The sequence below is a fragment of the Fragaria vesca genome, linkage group LG5 (genome assembly GCF_000184155.1).
Source record: "Fragaria vesca subsp. vesca linkage group LG5, FraVesHawaii_1.0, whole genome shotgun sequence".
Lineage (NCBI taxonomy): Eukaryota > Viridiplantae > Streptophyta > Magnoliopsida > Rosales > Rosaceae > Fragaria > Fragaria vesca.
This window is the reverse complement of record NC_020495.1, coordinates 2,139,073-2,145,072: the sequence shown is the minus strand read 5'-3', so window position 1 is coordinate 2,145,072 and position 6,000 is coordinate 2,139,073.

The following is a 6,000-nucleotide window of genomic DNA, read 5'->3' as shown; positions in this document are numbered from 1 at the left end:
TCTTGAAGAATTATTGAATTGTCGAGCATTCAATGCACGATCAGCTATGAGCTTCATTCCATCCTCATTGTACTTGTCCATGAACTATCCTCTAGCTAATGCATCCAAGATATCTCTCTCTATGGGTAAGAGACCATCATAAAAGGCAGTCAACAAGCTTTCCTCACTCAAACCATGTTAAGGGCATTGAGTAAGCAAGCTCTGGAACCTCTCAAAGTATTCGGGATATTCCTCGTCCCATCATTGCTCAATTCCTGTAATTTGCTTTCTCAATGCTATAATTTTTGAAGTGGGAAAATACCTCTCCAAGAATGTCTTGTGCATCACGTCCCATGAAGTTATATAGCCATTTGGAAGCCTATACAACCATGTCTTGGCCTTGTCTGTCAGAGAAAAAGGAAAAGCCTTCATCTTCATGATATCCTCAACTGCATTCTCCGGTGTCATGCTTGAGCAAATAAATTGGAATTTTTGGAGATGCAGATTAGGGTCTTCATTAGGTAACCCGTGAAAAGTGGGTAGCTTATGGAGAAAACCAGTTCTGAGCTCGAAAGTCCCTATCTTTCCTGGAGCCGGTTGAGGGTAACGAATGCACGACGGAATGCCACCCGCTATTAGGGACGTTGAGAGCTCCCTAATGGTCTTCCTTGTTTCTACCGGTTGTTGTGGAGGTGGCAGCTGCCGCTGCTCGTTTGGAACGTCTCCCATTTGGAAAATTAAAGTGGGGCTGATGGGCTCGGCCTCTTCTTGAGCAGCTTTTGCTTCTCTTGCCAACCTTCTGTTCTCTCGTGCTAACTTCTCTATTTCAGTATTTAAAGGCACTAATTCACTCTTTGGATTATTCCTTGTATGCATACACCACTAAAGTTTCCTGCAAAAAGAAAAATCTTAGCAACAAAGAAGAAAATTGACTCTAAACAACTACTGTGCAAAACTAAAATTTTATAATCCCCGGCGATGCGGCGCCTAAAATTGGTACGGCTAAAATAGCCTCAATCTCTGGCAATGAACGATCCTTGCTTCTTTATACTACAATCGACAATCTTTTGCAGGGTTAAATTGTGAGGCAGTCATCTTTGTGATCGTTCATTGCCACAAAAAGCTGAAAAATGGTTTCTGCTTATTTTCTCCGGTTTTCAAGGCTTATTTCCATGCGGTTCCGAGAATGTTTTCATCAAGATGACTGCCCAGATTTGTAGAGGAGCATTTATAGATCAATTTGGACTCAAGAATCATCCAAATCGGTGATGTCATCTGGGAGTTACGAAGCTCCAAAGTTGGACAGAAAATCAGCAATTCCGGGAAAGCTGTGCAGCAGTCAAGTTCGAGGCAGTGTTTGGGCTGGATTCTGAGAAGCTTTCTTGGGGGTTTTTTGCACGATTTTGAAGAGTGACATCATTAATATAATTTGCCCAAAAGCCAAGCCCAGATTATATGTGGAAGACATTCAAAAGATGGCCCAAACATTGATTCTAGTCAAAGAAGAAAACATAGTCTGAAAAGGAAGCTTTGAAGACTTGGAGACTACTTAAAGCAAAACCCTAATACCAGAACGGGGAGAAGCCGTCATACTGCAAGAGAGCCTTCACGTTGCTGCATCGCACAAGAATCCATCAAGGGGAAGTCGCCAAGATCATCATCATTCCTTCCATTCACAGTTTTCTTCTTCCCTTAGTAATCTTTAACTTTCAAAGTTATTTTCTTTGTGTGATTTCTACAACGATGTGTGGCTAGTTTATCTTAGTTAGGGGTGGAGGTTTGAAGCCCCGAATTATGCAATAAACTTTGTTTCACAACCTTGATTTCCTAATTACTTAGTTGGATTGTCTGTTTGGTTTTGATTTATAGAGAACTCTTGCTTGTTTATGTTCATGGATACATACATAGAACATTATGAACTTGTAAGTGGGGCTAGAATTAGGTTGTTTAATCTCCTAAACGGTTAATATGGCTTAATTCAAAGTAGTAAAACCTATAGGACAATAGGTGAAACCAAATAGAGAGACTTGCATGCTAGGTAGGCGTTCCACACTAGTTTTGCATACTTGTTCAATCACTTCATTGATCTTAATGCTTAGAATAATTTATTGATAGGATAGCGTCTATACCTTGATTGGTTATTCTAAAGGCTCAGTAATGGTGCGTTCATCTTGCATAAGTAGTTAAGGGAAGTAATAAGAATTTACGCAGTGCGTTCACGGTTTATTCTTGATTGAACCTTTTCATAACTTGGTAATTGGAATCTTGGTTGTGTGGACTTTGTTTTGAAGCATATTTGGTGGTGAATTTCCTAAATCCCTAACCTTTTCTCTATCATATTTCTCAAACTACAAATCAAAACTGTTTTCTTATTCTTCTGTCTCCTGTTTTTCGTGATTTAGTTAGTATAGTAAACAAACTCCAAATCCCCTCAAATTTTGTGTGCGTGTTCTTCTGTGTGTCTAGTTTAGTTTTATAAATTTTCATAATTTTCTGAGTAGTGTAGGTTAGATAGTTAATTATATTTTAGTCTGCTGTTCGTCAGGAACAGTAGACACTTTTGTAACATTGTTTTTGTGTGTGAAATTAAATACCCTCAATCTCTGGCAATGAACGATCATTGCTTCTTTATACTACAATCGACAATCTTTTGCAGGGTTAAATTGTGAGGTTATTTTAGCCGTACCAGGTACTTACCATTTCTGGGGTCATTCTTGTTGACAATATTGATCGATGAAGATATCATCATCTCTGTGGTAGTTCGACGCTGTGTCATCATGTCGATCGATCATTCATTACACATGCACAATTTGTGATGAATATCAGAATATATATAGCATCTCTTTTGTATTGCATTTTGGTTCTAGCTAGCTTCAACCATTAAAATTTTTCTTCATTTAGCAATAGAAATTAAGAAAAAGAATTAAAGAAAGTGTCCATTATTGTGCTTCAATCACTTGAAACCGGTAGACTACCTTGCTAGACTTTATCAACTATATATTCTATTTTTTTTATTGATATATACCGGAAGTCTGGAACTAGAAAGACGAGTTGAGCTGCAGTTCGATTGTCAATCAACCATGTAACCCTCAATCACATCTGCTTTAGAGTGTGCTGCATGTATGTGTTTGGTAAATGGTAATACGCTTTCACTGTATTGGCCGAAACAAGAAGAAGAGAATACGCTTTCTTCAACAAGAAATTAGTCATGAACAAAGGCTATTCCCCAAACAAGGAGAAGTGGAAAACAACGCAACACGTTGATAATGCTTGATTGAATCGAATGAGAACATATACTTATGCTCGATCGAGGTAAGTACATCGATCGAGTGCCATACTTTGTTGGTCGAAAAACTACACGTCAAAATTTGAATGGAACTGCTTCTTCATATACACTGTATGAGAAAATGATGGTAACAATAGTTTTGTAATTAAAACCTTGTATTTGGTAATCTTATAAATATGTTGGTTGTGTGTGAATTAGGAACATGTACGTGTAGGCCAGAATAATGCTGATTAACATATTTGAGAGATAGGTACACGGTTGACGCACGTCTAAAACCACTAACAAATAACAGTGTCAAGCTAAAAACTACGTTCTGGTTTTACATGCCTCGATGCTTGAATTGACCTCATTCTCAAGTTGTGGCCTATAATATTGAACTATTAACTTTGTGAACTCCACACTTGCTTGCCTATGAGAATATTGAGGCCGATTGGTACCCAAGTCTGGTCAAGCTCTTCAAAAATGATTAGAACTACATACTTTTCATGAAGTTGAAGCTCTTCAAAAATATAATTGTAAGCTCTTCAAAAATGATTAGAACTACATACTTTTCATGAAGTTGAAGCTCTTCAAAAATATAATTGTAAGCTCTTCAAAAATGATTAGAACTACATACTTTTCATGAAGTTGAAGCTCTTCAAAAATATAATTGTAAATTCATATATAAAAAAACTAATTCTAAACAAAACTTTCACTATGCATTAAATATTCAAATTTATATCAATTTTCAGTATCAATATTTTGGATCGCAGCAGTGTCTTGACTGTGAAAAATTGATTATATATAAATGTATACATTTGACTTAGTTCGGATTTAAGGAAGAATTTTGCCATTTGTATTAGCTAGAATTTTGCTATTTGATTCGTTATCTTTTCACATCGGTCAAGAAGGTCAAAGTTCAAGACGCATTAGCTGATAATCAAGTGGCATATGCCATTTGTATTACTAGAAATTTTGCTCTTGGCTAAAAGAAAAAGAGTTACATGCACATCCATTCAAAGTTCCCAACTAGGCTTCCTATCAAACTAATTAAATTGTTTGCAACAAGATGAAAAAGGTTACATTAATAGATAGAAACCCTTTCTATACATAAATCACATGAATCATCAAACCCAAACGTACACCCAATGTATATCGCAAGTAAATCTTTGACAGAAAAAAAAAAAGAAAAAAGAAAGGAGATATATTGTCATGTTAATCAAGTAAGCGGGTTTTGTTTATTTATTTTTGTAAGTTTAATTATTAAGAAAAATAAAAAGAACTCTAAAAAGAAGGATCTAGCGTAAAAGAATTAAAATATGAGCCGGGAGTTTTGGAATTATTGCCATTAATATTTACCTAGCCTTAAATGCATGTTTTTACCTATGTTGATTAGTATTTTTTTTTGGTTTTCAGTTTATATTTAACAGTGTTAACATCGGTTGTAATGTCATGTAGTTAATTATATTAAATGAATGATTGTAATTAGCTAACGACTATTGATTTACATGCACCTTGGTCCAATGACCTATATATATATATATTCGATCATAAGTTAAACTCGATTTCTTTAGTGCAATCATGTATTCCAAGATGGTTTGTTTTCATGACGAGTACATTAAGCACCACAAGTCGATCTAAAATCTCATATACAGCACCGCATGCGCAGACTTGAACAAATTAATTAATCTAGTCATATCTTAGCCAATAATATGACATATATTAGGGGAGTACTTAGTCATCATTACAAATAGAATTAAATTTAGTTTACCCCCTTGTGGTTTAGGGTTGACTTCATGTTAGTCCCTACACTTTTATTTTCATCAGTTTACCCCTTGAACTCTTCAATTTCTATCTGCCGTGCCCAAATTCTCATATTCCGTTTGAATTGACCGTTAATTATCAGCAGTTAAGGTCCGATTTGGACATATAAGGTCCGATTTCCCCAAATTTTAGATACGGGTCTCACAGTTAAGGTTAAAATTATCAGCAGTTAACGTCTGATTTGGACAGAATATAGGACATTGGTCACGCTTGAGGAAAATTCAAAAGTTTGAAGGGTAAACTGATGAAATTGAAAATATAGGGATTAACATGATGTTATTTCTAAACCTCATGGAGTAAACTGAATTTAATTCTTACAAATATGATTGGTTTCTTAAATCTCGAAGAGATAAAGATCAAATAACATATTGCGCGCATGCAAAGTAGTAGTAGTTAATTAGATAATACTAGGACACACCTGTGCTACAAAATAGTCGGAAAAAAAAATTGAGATTCTTCACAGATGTTCATACGGAATACATGCGAGAATGTCAACTGTCTTACACACATATTTTGTTTTAAGTTAGAGAAAAGTCTGCTGCATGTGATTAAGACGATAATCATCTGTAAGTTAAACATTACATATATTTCCAGTTGAGTTACTTGGTTGGTTTTTCTTCTTAAGAGTTATAAAGCCGTTTGTTTTCGTACATGTATAGGTACGTATTACATGATGTACGCTAAATCAGTTTGTGAAGAATATTCTTATATGATCCCCCATCGTTTACTTACAATGAAGTTTCCTATCTCATATAGTCTTATTTTTCTCTAAGTTTAAAGTCTCATCTTTGAACACCAATTACATGCACCATGATTAATCAGTGTCGGGTTTGGTCTTGTCTCGTAGATCCATAAAATATCATTCGGGACCGGAAGTAATTTAGGTATATCCTCTCCTCAAAGATGTTTTTTACCAGATAGGGTTTAAACCG